Below are 18623 nucleotides of genomic sequence, written 5' to 3'. Positions count from 1 at the left end.
GAACTGCTGCCACCTTGTGGCCGTTTCACACAAGAGCAGGTTTAATCCCAGCGCTAATGGTCAGTGGATATTCAAAATCGTTGCAGGCCTGTAAATGACGCCTGCCCTGAAAACAAATCCTAGGGTCATATATCGACCAAAAAATTCAAAAGACGTCCATATTTCAAAACGACAGTTTCAAGAGGCATATTTCACGCACATTAGTGTTCTGCTTCTTTTGCTTTCTTTCTTTTTTGGTTAAAAAAATGGGGATGGAAAAAGGCAACCCTCAGAATGGGCGAAAACATTCGCAAATGAATCAATGGACAAAGGTTTAATCTCCAATATATATAAACAGCTCACGCAGCTTAATATTAATAAAACAAACAACCCAATACAAAAATGGGCAGAAGATCTAAATAGACGTTTCTTCAAAGAAGTCACAGAGATGGCCAAGACGCACATGAAAAGCTGCTCAACATCACTAATTATTAGAGAAATGCAAATCCAAACGACAATGAGGTATGACCTCACACCTCTTAGAATCGGCATCATCAGAAAATCTACAAACAACAAATTCCGGGGAGGGTGTGGACAAAATGAACCCTCTTCCACTATTGGTGGGAAGGTAAATTGATACAGTCACTATGGAGAACAGTATGGAGGTACCTTTAAAAAACTAAAAAGAGAATTACCATAGGATCCAGCAATCCCACTTCTGGGCATATACCCAGAGAAAAACATAAATCAAAAAGACACATTCACCACAATGTTCATTGCAGCACAATTTACACTAGCCAGGTAATGGAAGCAACCTAAATGCCCACAGACAGACGAATGGATAAAGATGTGATACATATATAAAATGGAATATTACTCAGCCATAAAAAGGAATGAAACTGGTTCATTTGTAGAAGTCGATGGATCTAGAGACTGTCATACAGAGTGAAGTAAGTCAGAAAGAGAAAAACAAATATTGTATATTAATGCATATAGGTGGAACCTAGAAAAATGGTACAGATGAACTGGTTTGCAGGGCAGAAATAGAGACACAGAGGTAGAGAACAAACGTATGGACACCAAGTGGGGGAAGCCATGGGGTGGTGGTGGTGGGATGAGTTGGGAGATTGGGATGGACCTGTATACATGTATATGCATAAAATATATAACTAATAGTAACCTGGTGTATAAAGAAATAAATAAAATTAAATTTCAAAATTTTAAAAAATAAAACAGATAAAGTTCTTCCATTCACACAGATGTATTTATATGAATGAATTATTCCCATGCTTATATCTATAAATATATAAGAGAGGAATAAAATCTAACTTGAACCAAAAAAGAAAAAAAAACTTAACCAAACAGTTATACAGAGGAAATCCCTACCAAGGCACTTGCTCCAGCGGTAAACAATTCTGAAATTGGGCAGAGGTGGGGAATCATCTCCCATACAGCCAGCAGCCCCGCCCCCCCATGCAAGGAGCGTCCTCATTGCAAAGCTGGGGGACCATGCCGAGGCCTCTGTGAGTAAACGTGAGCTGAGCCCCAGGCCAGCTGCTACTGAACTGTTCCCACCCTTCCCAGGTAAAACACCTGAATATGTACAAGGGCTTGAAAGCCTAGAGGAAGGGCCGTGGAGCCACACCAGCGACAGCACGCAGGCCAACTTGCTGCCTGCAGGCCAGCCAGGATGGTCCCGGCCCCGGGCGCTCTTCTGGAAGCTTTCCATTTCCCTGCCTGAGATACCCCTCCTGTCCCGGCCCCCACTCCTTTTTTTTTTTTTTTTTTTTTTTTTTTTGCTGTACGCGGGCCTCTCACTGCTGTGGCCTCTCCCGTTGCGGAGCACAGGCTCCGGACACACAGGTTCCGCGGCCATGGCTCGCGGGCCCAGCCACTCCGCGGCATGTGGGATCTTCCGGGACAGGGGCACGAACCCGTGTCCCCTGCATCGGCAGGCGGACTCTCAACCACTGCGCCACCAGGGAAGCCCCGCCACTCCTTTTGTTCCTTCCTCAGCCCGGAGAGAAATTCCAGTGGAAGTTATGGGTGACACATCCTCTTCTTTACAGGTGGCAGCCTGGCAACTCCTGCAGAAAGTCCAGCAGAGCCCCACTCACACCGGGCCACCAACAAAGCCGTGGACCCTCACACCCTCCCACCAGCACAGCCCCGAGACTGCTGACGGGGCAGAGAATATGGAGCCAGGCACAGCTGCAGGGGCTATTGCTGCCTGGAGTGCTGTTTATATTGACCTCAAACCAGGCACACCTGGGGAGGGCTTGCCGGCAGGGTCAGGCTGCCCAGGTCAGCTAATCCTCAGCCCCCAGGGAATCACATTGCAGAAAAAGGACCTCGCTAAGACAGAATATTAGCCAAGGGAAAAAAGGACACAATGCCATTTGCAGCACCGTAGATGAGTCTAGAGGTAATCACGTGACTTGTAGTAAGTCAGAAAGTGAAAGACACATATCGTAGGATATCACTTATAGGTGTTACCTAAAAATTGATACCACGGCAGATATTTCCACGGAGAAGGGCAATCACAGATTCATTAAACAAACTTATGGTTCACCAATGGAAAGGTGTGAGGTTTGGATTCATTAGGATATCGGGGTTAACAGACATATACAAACACAGGTGAAATATATAATCACCAAAGACCTACGGAATACCAAGAGAAGACTACTCAACATTCTGTCATAACGTACATGGGAAAAGGGTCCCAGGAAGAACAGACCTATGTATATGTGTAAAAGAACCACATCTTGCACACCTACAAGAAGCCAAACGTTGTCATCAAACTTGCTGTAATAAAAAATAAAAAATTAAATTAAAAACACGAACAAGAAGTAGTGAGACAAACTTGAGGGGCTTTCTCCTGGCACATTCCATTCTAAATTCCAATCTAGAACAGGACTTCCATTGAGGCTCTGTGGCCCTAGTAACCAGATTTGGTAAGCGAGAACTGCTGCCACCTTGTGGCCGTTTCACACAAGAGCAGCTTTAATCCCAGCGCTAATGGTCAGTGGATATTCAAAATCGTTGCAGGCCTGTAAATGACACCTGCCCTGAAAACAAATCCTGGGGTCATATACCGACCAAAAAATGCAAAGGCGTCCATATTTCAAAACGACTGTTTCAAGAGGCATATTTCACGCACATTAGTGTTCTGCTTCTTTTGCTTTCTTTCTTTTTTGGTTAAAAAAACGGGAATGGAAAAAGGCAAGCCTCAGAATGGGCGAAAACGTTTGCAAACGAATCAATGGACAAAGGTTTAATCTCCAATATATATAAACAGCTCACGCAGCTTAATATTAATAAAACAAACAACCCAGTACAAAAATGGGCAGAAGATCTATATAGACGTTTCTTTAAAGAAGTCACAGAGATGGCCAAGACGCACATGAAAAGCTGCTCAACATCACTAATTATTAGAGAAATGCAAATCCAAACGACAATGAGGTATGACCTCACACCTGTTAGAATCGGCATCATCAGAAAATCTACAAACAACAAATTCCGGGGAGGGTGTGGACAAAAGGAACCCTCTTCCACTATTGGTGGGAAGGTAAATTGATACAGTCACTATGGAGAACAGTATGGATGTTCCTTTAAAAAACTAAAAAGAGAATTACCATAGGATCCAGCAATCCCACTTCTGGGCATATACCCAGAGAAAACCATAAATCAAAAAGACACATTCACCACAATGTTCATTGCAGCACAATTTACAATAGCCAGGTAATGGAAGCAACCTAAATGCCCACAGACAGACGAATGGATAAAGATGTGATACATATATAAAATGGAATATTACTCAGCCATAAAAAGGAATGAAACTGGTTCATTTGTAGAAGTCGATGGATCTAGAGACTGTCATACAGAGTGAAGTAAGTCAGAAAGAGAAAAACAAATATTGTATATTAATGCATATAGGTGGAACCTAGAAAAATGGTACAGATGAACTGGTATGCAGGACAGAAATAGAGACACAGAGGTAGAGAACAAACGTATGGACACCAAGTGGGGGAAGCCATGGGGTGGTGGTGGTGGGATGAGTTGGGAGATTGGGATGGACCTGTATACATGTATATGCATAAAATATATAACTAATAGTAACCTGCTGTATAAAGAAATAAATAAAATTAAATTTCAAAATTTTTAAAAATAAAACAGAAGAAAGTTCTTCCATTCACACAGATGTATTTATATGAATGAATTATTCCCATGCTTATATCTATAAATACATAAACGAGGAATAAAATCTAAATTGAACCAAGAAAGAAAAATAAACCTAAACCAAACAGTTATACAGAGGAAAACACTACCAAGGCACTTGTTCCAGCAGTAAACAATTCTGAATTTGGTAAGTGGTGGGGAATCATCTTCCATACAACCAAAAGCCCCGTCCCCCCATGCAAGGAGCGTCCTCACTGCAAAGCTGGGGGACTATGCCGAGGCCTCGGTGAGGAAACGTGAGCTGAGCACCAGGCCAGCTGCTACTGAACTGTTCCCACCATTCCCAGGTAAAACACCTGAATATGTACCAGGTCTTGAAAGCCTAGAGGAAGGGCCGTGGAGCCACACCAGCGACAGCACGCAGGCCAACTTGCTGCCTGCTGGCCATCCAGGATGCTCCTGGCCCCGGGCGTTCTTCTGGAAGCTTTCCATTTCCCTGCCTGAGATAACCCTCCTGTCCCGGCCCCCACTCCTTTGTTTCCTTCCTCAGCCCGGAGAGAAATTCCAGTGGAAGTTATGGGTGACACATCCTCTTCTTTACAGGTGGCAGCCTGGCAACTCCTGCAGAAAGTCCAGCAGAGCCCCACTCACACCGGGCCACCAACAAAGCCGTGGACCCTCACACCCTCCCACCAGCACAGCCCCGAGACTGCTGACGGGGCAGAGAATATGGAGCCAGGCACAGCTGCAGGGGCTATTGCTGCCTGGAGTGCAGTTTATATTGACCTCAACCCAGGCACACCTGGGGAGAGCTTGCCGGAAGGGTCAGGCTGCCCAGGTCAGCTAATCCTCAGCCCTCAGGGAATCAAACTGCAGAAAATGGACCTCGCTAAGACAGAATATTAGCCAACGGAAAAAAGGACACAATGCCATTTGCAGCACCGTAGATGAGTCTAGAGGTAATCACGTGACTTGTAGTAAGTCAGAAAGTGAAAGACACATATCGTAGGATATCACTTATAGGTGTTACCTAAAAATTGATACCAGGGCAGATATTTCCACGGAGAAGGGCAGTCACAGATTCATTAAACAAACTTATGGTTCACCAATGGAAAGGTGTGAGGATTGGATTCATTAGGATATCGGGGTTAACAGACATATACAAACACAGGTGAAATATATAATCACCAAAGACCTACGGAATACCAAGAGAAGACTACTCAACATTCTGTCATAACGTACATGGGAAAAGGGTCCCAGGAAGAACAGACCTATGTATATGTGTAAAAGAACCACATCTTGCACACCTACAAGAAGCCAAACGTTGTCATCAAACTTGCTGTAATAAAAAATAAAAAATTAAATTAAAAACACGAACAAGAAGTAGTGAGACAAACTTGAGGGGCTTTCTCCTGGCACATTCCATTCTAAATTCCAATCTAGAACAGGACTTCCATTGAGGCTCTGTGGCCCTAGTAACCAGATTTGGTAAGCGAGAACTGCTGCCACCTTGTGGCCGTTTCACACAACAGCAGCTTTAATCCCAGCGCTAATGGTCAGTGGATATTCAAAATCGTTGCAGGCCTGTAAATGACACCTGCCCTGAAAACAAATCCTGGGGTCATATACCGACCAAAAAATGCAAAAGACGTCCATATTTCAAAACGACTGTTTCAAGAGGCATATTTCACGCACATTAGTGTTCTGCTTCTTTTGCTTTCTTTCTTTTTTGGTTAAAAAAACGGGAATGGAAAAAGGCAAGCCTCAGAATGGGCGAAAACGTTTGCAAACGAATCAATGGACAAAGGTTTAATCTCCAATATATATAAACAGCTCACGCAGCTTAATATTAATTAAACAAACAACCCAGTACAAAAATGGGCAGAAGATCTATATAGACGTTTCTTTAAAGAAGTCACAGAGATGGCCAAGACGCACATGAAAAGCTGCTCAACATCACTAATTATTAGAGAAATGCAAATCCAAACGACAATGAGGTATGACCTCACACCTCTTAGAATCGGCATCATCAGCAAATCTACAAACAACAAATTCCGGGGATGGTGTGGACAAAAGGAACCCTCTTCCACTATTGGTGGGAAGGTAAATTGATACACTCACTATGGAGAACAGTATGGATGTTCCTTTAAATAACTAAAAAGAGAATTACCATAGGAGCCTGCAATCCCACTTTTGGGCATATACCCAGAGAAAACCATAAATCAAAAAGACACATTCACCACAATGTTCATTGCAGCACAATTTACAATAGCCAGGTAATGGAAGCAACCTAAATGCCCACAGAAAGACGAATGGATAAAGATGTGGTACATATATAAAATGGAATATTGCTCAGCCCTAAAAAGGAATGAAACTGGGTCATTTGTAGAGAAGTCGATGGATCTAGAGACTGTCATACAGAGTGAAGTAAGTCAGAAAGAGAAAAACAAATATTGTATATTAATGCATATATGTGGAACCTAGAAAAATGGTACAGATGAACTGGTATGCAGGACAGAAATAGAGACACAGAGGTAGAGAACAAACGTATGGACACCAAGTGGGGGAAGCCATGGGGTGGTGGTGGTGGGATGAGTTGGGAGATTGGGATGGACCTGTATACATGTATATGCATAAAATATATAACTAATAGTAACCTGCTGTATAAAGAAATAAATAAAATTAAATTTCAAAATTTTTAAAAATAAAACAGAAGAAAGTTCTTCCATTCACACAGATGTATTTATATGAATGAATTATTCCCATGCTTATATCTATAAATACATAAACGAGGAATAAAATCTAACTTGAACCAAGAAAGAAAAATAAACCTAAACCAAACAGTTATACAGAGGAAAACACTACCAAGGCACTTGTTCCAGCAGTAAACAATTCTGAAATTGGTCAGTGGTGGGGAATCATCTTCCATACAACCAAAAGCCCCGTCCCCCCATGCAAGGAGCGTCCTCATTGCAAAGCTGGGCGACTATGCCGAGGCCTCGGTGAGGAAACGTGAGCTGAGCACCAGGCCAGCTGCTACTGAACTGTTCCCACCATTCCCAGGTAAAACACCTGAATATGTACCAGGTCTTGAAAGCCTAGAGGAAGGGCCATGGAGCCACACCAGTGACAGCACGCAGGCCAACTTGCTGCCTGCAGGCCAGCCAGGATGCTCCTGGCCCCGGGCGTTCTTCTGAAAGCTTTCCATTTCCCTGCCTGAGATAACCCTCCTGTCCCGGCCCCCACTCCTTTGTTTCCTTCCTCAGCCCGGAGAGAAATTCTAGTGGAAGTTATGGGTGACACATCCTCTTCTTTACAGGTGGCAGCCTGGCAACTCCTGCAGAAAGTCCAGCAGAGCCCCACTCACACCGGGCCACCAACAAAGCCGTGGACCCTCACACCCTCCCACCAGCACAGCCCCGAGACTGCTGACGGGGCAGAGAATATGGAGCCAGGCACAGCTGCAGGGGCTATTGCTGCCTGGAGTGCAGTTTATATTGACCTCAACCCAGGCACACCTGGGGAGAGCTTGCCGGCAGGGTCAGGCTGCCCAGGTCAGCTAATCCTCAGCCCTCAGGGAATCAAACTGCAGAAAATGGACCTCGCTAAGACAGAATATTAGCCAACGGAAAAAAGGACACAATGCCATTTTCAGCACCGTAGATGAGTCTAGAGGTAATCACGTGACTTGTAGTAAGTCAGAAAGTGAAAGACACATATCGTAGGATATCACTTATAGGTGTTACCTGAAAATTGATACCAGGGCAGATATTTCCACGGAGAAGGGCAGTCACAGATTCATTAAACAAACTTATGGTTCACCAATGGAAAGGTGTGAGGATTGGATTCATTAGGATATCGGGGTTAACAGACATATACAAACACAGGTGAAATATATAATCACCAAAGACCTACGGAATACCAAGAGAAGACTACTCAACATTCTGTCATAACGTACATGGGAAAAGGGTCCCAGGAAGAACAGACTTATGTATATGTGTAAAAGAACCACATCTTGCACACCTACAAGAAGCCAAACGTTGTCATCAAACTTGCTGTAATAAAAAATAAAAAATTAAATTAAAAACACGAACAAGAAGTAGTGAAACAAACTTGAGGGGCTTTCTCCTGGCACATTCCATTCTAAATTCCAATCTAGAACAGGACTTCCATTGAGGCTCTGTTGCCCTAGTAACCAGATTTGGTAAGCGAGAACTGCTGCCACCTTGTGGCCGTTTCACACAACAGCAGCTTTAATCCCAGCGCTAATGGTCAGTGGATATTCAAAATCGTTGCAGGCCTGTAAATGACGCCTGCCCTGAAAACAAATCCTAGGGTCATATATCGACCAAAAAATTCAAAAGACGTCCATATTTCAAAACGACAGTTTCAAGAGGCATATTTCACGCACATTAGTGTTCTGCTTCTTTTGCTTTCTTTCTTTTTTGGTTAAAAAAACGGGGATGGAAAAAGGCAACCCTCAGAATGGGCGAAAACATTCACAAACGAATCAATGGATAAAGGTTTAATCTCCAATATATATAAACAGCTCACGCAGCTTAATATTAATAAAACAAACAACCCAATACAAAAATGGGCAGAAGATCTAAATAGACGTTTCTTCAAAGAAGTCACAGAGATGGCCAAGACGCACATGAAAAGCTGCTCAACATCACTAATTATTAGAGAAATGCAAATCCAAACGATAATGAGGTATGACCTCACACCTCTTAGAATCGGCATCATCAGAAAATCTACAAACAACAAATTCCGGGGAGGGTGTGGACAAAAGGAACCCTCTTCCACTATTGGTGGGAAGGTAAATTGATACAGTCACTATGGAGAACAGTATGGAGGTTCCTTTAAAAAACTAAAAAGAGAATTACCATAGGATCCAGCAATCCCACTTCTGGGCATATACCCAGAGAAAACCATAAATCAAAAAGACACATTCACCACAATGTTCATTGCAGCACTATTTACAATAGCCAGGTAATGGAAGCAACCTAAATGCCCACAGACAGACGAATGGATAAAGATGTGATACATATATAAAATGGAATATTACTCAGCCATAAAAAGGAATGAAACTGGTTCATTTGTAGAAGTCGATGGATCTAGAGACTGTCATACAGAGTGAAGTAAGTCAGAAAGAGAAAAACAAATATTGTATATTAATGCATATAGGTGGAACCTAGAAAAATGGTACAGATGAACTGGTTTGCAGGGCAGAAATAGAGACACAGAGGTAGAGAACAAACGTATGGACACCAAGTGGGGGAAGCCATGGGGTGGTGGTGGTGGGATGAGTTGGGAGATTGGGATGGACCTGTATACATGTATATGCATAAAATATATAACTAATAGTAACCTGCTGTATAAAGAAATAAATAAAATTAAATTTCAAAATTTTAAAAAATAAAACAGAAAAAAGTTCTTCCATTCACACAGATGTATTTATATGAATGAATTATTCCCATGCTTATATCTATAAATATATAAGAGAGGAATAAAATCTAACTTGAACCAAGAAAGAAAATAAAACCTAAACCAAAGAGTTATAGAGAGGAAATCCCTACCAAGGCACTTGCTCCAGCGGTAAACAATTCTGAAATTGGGCAGAGGTGGGGAATCATCTCCCATACAGCAAGCAGCCCCGCCCCCCCATGCAAGGAGCGTCCTCATTGCAAAGCTGGGGGACCATGCCGAGGCCTCTGTGAGTAAACGTGAGCTGAGCCCCAGGCCAGCTGCTACTGAACTGTTCCCACCCTTCCCAGGTAAAACACCTGAATATGTACAAGAGCTTGAAAGCCTAGAGGAAGGGCCGTGGAGCCACACCAGCGACAGCACGCAGGCCAACTTGCTGCCTGCAGGCCAGCCAGGATGGTCCCGGCCCCGGGCGCTCTACTGGAAGCTTTCCATTTCCCTGCCTGAGATACCCCTCCTGTCCGAACCCACTCCTTTTTTTTTTTTTTGCTGTACGCGGGCCTCTCACTGCTGTGGCCTCTCCCGTTGCGGAGCACAGGCTCCGGGCACACAGGCTCCGCGGCCATGGCTCGCGGGCCCAGCCACTCCACGGCATGTGGGATCTTCCGGGACAGGGGCACGAACCCGTGTCCCCTGCATCGGCAGGCGGACTCTCAACCACTGCGCCACCAGGGAAGCCCCCCCACTCCTTTTGTTCCTTCCTTGGCCCGGAGAGAAATTCCAGTGGAAGTTATGGGTGACACATCCTCTTCTATACAGGTGGCAGCCTGGCAACTCCTGCAGAAAGTCCAGCAGAGCCCCACTCACACCGGGCCACCAATAAAGCCGTGGACCCTCACACCCTCCCACCAGCACAGCCCCGAGACTGCTGATGGGGCAGAGAATATGGAGTCAGGCACAGCTGCAGGGGCTATTGCTGCCTGGAGTGCTGTTTATATTGACCTCAAACCAGGCACACCTGGGGAGGGCTTGCCGGCAGGGTCAGGCTGCCCAGGTCAGCTAATCCTCAGCCCTCAGGGAATCAAACTGCAGAAAATGGACCTCGCTAAGACAGAATATTAGCCAAGGGAAAAAAGGACACAATGCCATTTGCAGCACCGTAGATGAGTCTAGAGGTAATCACGTGACTTGTAGTAAGTCAGAAAGTGAAAGACACATGTCGTAGGATATCACTTATAGGTGTTACCTAAAAATTGATACCAGGGCAGATATTTCCACGGAGAAGGGCAATCACAGATTCATTAAACAAACTTATGGTTCACCAATGGAAAGGTGTGAGGATTGGATTCATTAGGATATCGGGGTTAACAGACATATACAAACACAGGTGAAATATATAATCACCAAAGACCTACGGAATACCAAGAGAAGACTACTCAACATTCTGTCATAACGTACATGGGAAAAGGGTCCCAGGAAGAACAGACCTATGTATATGTGTAAAAGAACCACATCTTGCACACCTACAAGAAGCCAAACGTTGTCATCAAACTTGCTGTAATAAAAAATAAAAAATTAAATTAAAAACACGAACAAGAAGTAGTGAGACAAACTTGAGGGGCTTTCTCCTGGCACATTCCATTCTAAATTCCAATCTAGAACAGGACTTCCATTGAGGCTCTGTTGCCCTAGTAACCAGATTTGGTAAGCGAGAACTGCTGCCACCTTGTGGCCGTTTCACACAACAGCAGTTTTAATCCCAGCGCTAATGGTCAGTGGATATTCAAAATCGTTGCAGGCCTGTAAATGACACCTGCCCTGAAAACAAATCCTGGGGTCATATACCGACCAAAAAATGCAAAAGACGTCCATATTTCAAAACGACTGTTTCAAGAGGCATATTTCACGCACATTAGTGTTCTGCTTCTTTTGCTTTCTTTCTTTTTTGGTTAAAAAAACGGGAATGGAAAAAGGCAAGCCTCAGAATGGGTGAAAACGTTCGCAAACGAATCAATGGACAAAGGTTTAATCTCCAATATATATAAACAGCTCACGCAGCTTAATAAAACAAACAACCCAGTACAAAAATGGGCAGAAGATCTATATAGACGTTTCTTTAAAGAAGTCACAGAGATGGCCAAGACGCACATGAAAAGCTGCTCAACATCACTAATTATTAGAGAAATGCAAATCCAAATGACAATGAGGTATGACCTCACACCTCTTAGAATCGGCAACATCAGCAAATCTACAAACAACAAATTCTGGGGATGGTGTGGACAAAAGGAACCCTCTTCCAATATTGGTGGGAAGGTAAATTGATACACTCACTATGGAGAACAGTATGGATGTTCCTTTAAATAACTAAGAAGAGAATTACCATAGGAGCCTGCAATCCCACTTTTGGGCATATACCCAGAGAAAACCATAAATCAAAAAGACACATTCACCACAATGTTCATTGCAGCACAATTTACAATAGCCAGGTAATGGAAGCAACCTAAATGCCCACAGAAAGACGAATGGATAAAGATGTGGTACATATATAAAATGGAATATTGCTCAGCCATAAAAAGGAATGAAACTGGGTCATTTGTAGAGAAGTCGATGGATCTAGAGACTGTCATACAGAGTGAAGTAAGTCAGAAAGAGAAAAACAAATATTGTATATTAATGCATATATGTGGAACCTAGAAAAATGGTACAGATGAACTGGTATGCAGGACAGAAATAGAGACACAGAGGTAGAGAACAAACGTATGGACACCAAGTGGGGGAAGCCATGGGGTGGTGGTGGTGGGATGAGTTGGGAGATTGGGATGGACCTGTATACATGTATATGCATAAAATATATAACTACTAGTAACCTGCTGTATAAAGAAATAAATAAAATTAAATTTCAAAATTTTTAAAAATAAAACAGAAGAAAGTTCTTCCATTCACACAGATGTATTTATATGAATGAATTATTCCCATGCTTATATCTATAAATACATAAACGAGGAATAAAATCTAACTTGAACCAAGAAAGAAAAAAAAACCTAAACCAAACAGTTATACAGAGGAAAACACTACCAAGGCACTTGTTCCAGCAGTAAACAATTCTGAAATTGGTCAGTGGTGGGGAATCATCTTCCATACAACCAACAGCCCCGTCCCCCCATGCAAGGAGCGTCCTCACTGCAAAGCTGGGTGACCATGCCGAGGCCTCTGTGAGTAAACGTCAGCTGAGCCCCAGGCCAGCTGCTACTGAACTGTTCCCACCCTTCCCAGGTAAAACACCTGAATATGTACAAGGGCTTGAAAGCCTAGAGGAAGGGCCGTGGAGCCACACCAGCGACAGCACGCAGGCCAACTTGCTGCCTGCAGGCCAGCCAAGATGGTCTTGGCCCCGGGCGCTCTTCTGGAAGCTTTCCATTTCCCTGCCTGAGATACCCCTCCTGTCCCGGCCCCCACTCCTTTTTTTCCTTCCTCAGCCCGGAGAGAAATTCCAGTGGAAGTTATGGGTGACACATCCTCTTCTTTACAGGTGGCTGCCTGGCAACTCCTGCAGAAAGTCCAGCAGAGCCCCACTCACACCGGGCCACCAACAAAGCCGTGGACCCTCACACCCTCCCACCAGCACAGCCCCTAGACTGCTGACGGGGTAGAGAATATGGAGTCAGGCACAGCTGCAGGGGCTATTGCTGCCTGGAGTGCTGTTTATATTGACCTCAAACCAGGCACACCTGGGGAGGGCTTGCCGGCAGGGTCAGGCTGCCCAGGTCAGCTAATCCTCAGCCCTCAGGGAATCACACTGCAGAAAATGGACCTCGCTAAGACAGAATATTAGCCAAGGGAAAAAAGGACACAATGCCATTTGCAGCACCGTAGATGAGTCTAGAGGTAATCACGTGACTTGTAGTAAGTCAGAAAGTGAAAGACACATATCGTAGGATATCACTTATAGGTGTTACCTAAAAATTGATACCAGGGCAGATATTTCCACGGAGAAGGGCAATCACAGATTCATTAAACAAACTTATGGTTCACCAATGGAAAGCTGTGAGGATTGGATTCCTTAGGATATCGGGGTTAACAGAGATATACAAACACAGGTGAAATATATAATCACCAAAGACCTACGGAATACCAAGAGAAGACTACTCAACATTCTGTCATAACGTACATGGGAAAAGGGTCCCAGGAAGAACAGACCTATGTATATGTGTAAAAGAACCACATCTTGCACATCTACAACAAGCCAAACGTTGTCATCAAACTTGCTGTAATAAAAAATAAAAAATTAAATTAAAAACACGAACAAGAAGTAGTGAGACAAACTTGAGGGGCTTTCTTCTGGCACATTCCATTCTAAATTCCAATCTAGAACAGGACTTCCATTGAGGCTCTGTGGCCCTAGTAACCAGATTTGGTAAGCGAGAACTGCTGCCACCTTGTGGCCGTTTCACACAAGAACAGCTTTAATCCCAGCGCTAATGGTCAGTGGATATTCAAAATCGTTGCAGGCCTGTAAATGACACCTGCCCTGAAAACAAATCCTAGGGTCATATATCGACCAAAAAATTCAAAAGACGTCCATATTTCAAAACGACAGTTTCAAGAGGCATATTTCACGCACATTAGTGTTCTGCTTCTTTTGCTTTCTTTCTTTTTTGGTTAAAAAAATGGGGATGGAAAAAGGCAACCCTCAGAAAGGGCGAAAACATTCGCAAACGAATCAATGGACAAAGGTTTAATCTCCAATATATATAAACAGCTCACGCAGCTTAATATTAATAAAACAAACAACCCAATACAAAAATGGGCAGAAGATCTAAATAGACGTTTCTTCAAAGAAGTCACAGAGACGGCCAAGAGGCACATGAAAAGCTGCTCAACATCACTAATTATTAGAGAAATGCAAATCCAAACGACAATGAGGTATGACCTCACACCTCTTAGAATCGGCATCATCAGAAAATCTACAAACAACAAATTCCGGGGAGGGTGTGGACAAAAGGAACCCTCTTCCACTATTGGTGGGAAGGTAAATTGATACAGTCACTATGGAGAACAGTATGGAGGTTCCTTTAAAAAACTAAAAAGAGAATTACCATAGGATCCAGCAATCCCACTTCTGGGCATATACCCAGAGAAAACCATAAATCAAAAAGACACATTCACCACAATGTTCATTGCAGCACTATTTACAATAGCCAGGTAATGGAAGCAACCTAAATGCCCACAGACAGACGAATGGATAAAGATGTGGTACATATATAAAATGGAATATTACTCAGCCATAAAAAGGAATGAAACTGGTTCATTTGTAGAAGTCGATGGATCTAGAGACTGTCATACAGAGTGAAGTAAGTCAGAAAGAGAAAAACAAATATTGTATATTAATGCATATAGGTGGAACCTAGAAAAATGGTACAGATGAACTGGTTTGCAGGGCAGAAATAGAGACACAGAGGTAGAGAACAAACGTATGGACACCAAGTGGGGGAAGCCATGGGGTGGTGGTGGTGGGATGAGTTGGGAGATTGGGATGGACCTGTATACATGTATATGCATAAAATATATAACTAATAGTAACCTGCTGTATAAAGAAATAAATAAAATTAAATTTCAAAATTTTTAAAAATAAAACAGGATAAAGTTCTTCCATTCACACAGATGTATTTATATGAATGAATTATTCCCATGCTTATATCTATAAATATATAAAAGAGGAATAAAATCTAACTTGAACCAAAAAAGAAAAAATAAATCCTAAACCAAACAGTTATACAGATTAAAACCCTACCAAGGCACTTGCTCCAGCGGTAAACAATTCTGAAATTGGGCAGAGGTGGGGAATCATCTCCCATACAGCCAGGAGCCCCGCCCCCCCATGCAAGGAGCATCCTCACTGCAAAGCTGGGGGACCATGCCGAGGCCTCTGTGAGTAAACGTGAGCTGAGCCCAAGGCCAGCTGCTACTGAACTGTTCCCACTCTTCCCAGGTAAAACACCTGAATATGTACAAGGGCTTGAAAGCCTAGAGGAAGGGCCGTGGAGCCACACCAGCGACAGCACGCAGGCCAACTTGCTGCCTGCAGGCCAGCCAGGATGGTCCCGGCCCCGGGCGCTCTTATGGAAGCTTTCCATTTCCCTGCCTGAGATACCCCTCCTGTCCCGGCCCCCACTCCTTTTTTTCCTTCCTCAGCCCGGAGAGAAATTCCAGTGGAAGTTATGGGTGACACATCCTCTTCTTTACAGGTGGCAGCCTGGCAACTCCTGCAGAAAGTCCAGCAGAGCCCCACTCACACCGGGCCACCAACAAAGCCATGGACCCTCCCACCCTCCCACCAGCACAGCCCCGAGACTGCTGACAGGGCAGAGAATATGGAGTCAGGCACAGCTGCAGGGGCTATTGCTGCCTGGAGTGCAGTTTATATTGACCTCAACCCAGGCACACCTGGGGAGGCCTTGCCGGCAGGGTCAGGCTGCCCAGGTCAGCTAATCCTCAGCCCTCAGGGAATCACACTGCAGAAAATGGGCCAAGCTAAGACAGAATATTAGCCAAGGGAAAAAAGGACACAATGCCATTTGCAGCACCGTAGATGAGTCTAGAGGTAATCACGTGACTTGTAGTAAGTCAGAAAGTGAAAGACACATATCGTAGGATATCACTTATAGGTGTTACCTAAAAATTGATACCAGGGCAGATATTTCCACGGAGAAGGGCAATCACAGATTCATTAAACAAACTTATGGTTCACCAATGGAAAGGTGTGAGGATTGGATTCATTAGAATATCGGGGTTAACAGACATATACAAACACAGGTGAAATATATAATCACCAAAGACCTACGGAATACCAAGAGAAGACTACTCAACATTCTGTCATAACGTACATGGGAAAAGGGTCCCAGGAAGAACAGACCTATGTATATGTGTAAAAGAACCACATCTTGCACACCTACAAGAAGCCAAACGTTGTCATCAAACTTGCTGTAATAAAAAATAAAAAATTAAATTAAAAACACGAACAAGAAGTAGTGAGACAAACTTGAGGGGCTTTCTCCTGGCACATTCCATTCTAAATTCCAATCTAGAACAGGACTTCCATTGAGGCTCTGTGGCCCTAGTAACCAGATTTGGTAAGCGAGAACTGCTGCCACCTTGTGGCCGTTTCACACAACAGCAGGTTTAATCCCAGCGCTAATGGTCAGTGGATATTCAAAATCGTTGCAGGCCTGTAAATGACACCTGCACTGAAAACAAATCGTAGGGTCATATATCGACCAAAAAATTCAAAAGACGTCCATATTTCAAAACGACTGTTTCAAGAGGCATATTTCACGCACATTAGTGTTCTGCTTCTTTTGCTTTCTTTCTTTTTTTGGTTAAAAAAACGGGAATGGAAAAAGGCAAGCCTCAGAATGGGTGAAAACGTTCGCAAACGAATCAATGGACAAAGGTTTAATCTCCAATATATATAAACAGCTCACGCAGCTTAATAAAACAAACAACCCAGTACAAAAATGGGCAGAAGATCTATATAGACGTTTCTTTAAAGAAGTCACAGAGATGGCCAAGACGCACATGAAAAGCTGCTCAACATCACTAATTATTAGAGAAATGCAAATCCAAACGACAATGAGGTATGACCTCACACCTCTTAGAATCGGCATCATCAGCAAATCTACAAACAACAAATTCCGGGGATGGTGTGGACAAAAGGAACCCTCTTCCAATATTGGTGGGAAGGTAAATTGATACACTCACTATGGAGAACAGTATGGATGTTCCTTTAAATAACTAAGAAGAGAATTACCATAGGAGACTGCAATCCCACTTTTGGGCATATACCCAGAGAAAACCATAAATCAAAAAGACACATTCACCACAATGTTCATTGCAGCACAATTTACAATAGCCAGGTAATGGAAGCAACCTAAATGCCCACAGAAAGACGAATGGATAAAGATGTGGTACATATATAAAATGGAATATTGCTCAGCCATAAAAAGGAATGAAACTGGGTCATTTGTAGAGAAGTCGATGGATCTAGAGACTGTCATACAGAGTGAAGTAAGTCAGAAAGAGAAAAACAAATATTGTATATTAATGCATATAGGTGGAACCTAGAAAAATGGTACAGATGAACTGGTTTGCAGGGCAGAAATAGAGACACAGAGGTAGAGAACAAACGTATGGACACCAAGTGGAGGAAGCCATGGGGTGGTGGTGGTGGGATGAGTTGGGAGATTGGGATGGACCTTTATACATGTATATGCATAAAATATATAACTAATAGTAACCTGCTGTATAAAGAAATAAATAAAATTAAATTTAAAAATTTTTAAAAATAAAACAGGAAAAAGTTCTTCCATTCACACAGATGTATTTATATGAATGAATTATTCCCATGCTTATATCTATAAATATATAAAAGAGGAATTAAATCTAACTTGAACCAAAAAAGAAACAAAAACCTAAACCAAACAGTTATACAGAGGAAAACCCTACCAAGGCACTTGCTCCAGCGGTAAACAATTCTGAAATTGGGCAGAGGTGGGGAATCATCTCCCATACAGCCAGCAGCCCCGCCCCCCCATGCAAGGAGCATCCTCATTGCAAAGCTGGGGGACCATGCCGAGACCTCTGTGAGTAAACGTGAGCTGAGCCCCAGGCCAGCTGCTACTGAACTGTTCCCACCCTTCCCAGGTAAAACACCTGAATATGTACAAGGGCTTGAAAGCCTAGAGGAAGGGCCGTGGAGCCACACCAGCGACAGCACGCAGGCCAACTTGCTGCCTGCAGGCCAGCCAGGATGGTCCCGGCCCCGGGCGCTCTTATGGAAGCTTTCCATTTCCCTGCCTGAGATACCCCTCCTGTCCCGGTCCCCACTCCTTTTTTTCCTTCCTCAGCCCGGAGAGAAATTCCAGTGGAAGTTATGGGTGACACATCCTCTTCTTTACAGGTGGCAGCCTGGCAACTCCTGCAGAAAGTCCAGCAGAGCCCCACTCACACCGGGCCACCAACAAAGCCGTGGACCCTCCCAC

This window comes from Mesoplodon densirostris, chromosome 12, assembly GCF_025265405.1.
Source record: "Mesoplodon densirostris isolate mMesDen1 chromosome 12, mMesDen1 primary haplotype, whole genome shotgun sequence".
Classification (NCBI taxonomy): Eukaryota; Metazoa; Chordata; class Mammalia; order Artiodactyla; family Ziphiidae; genus Mesoplodon; species Mesoplodon densirostris.
The sequence above is the reverse complement of the archived record's forward strand: the minus strand, read 5'-3'. Positions refer to the sequence as shown.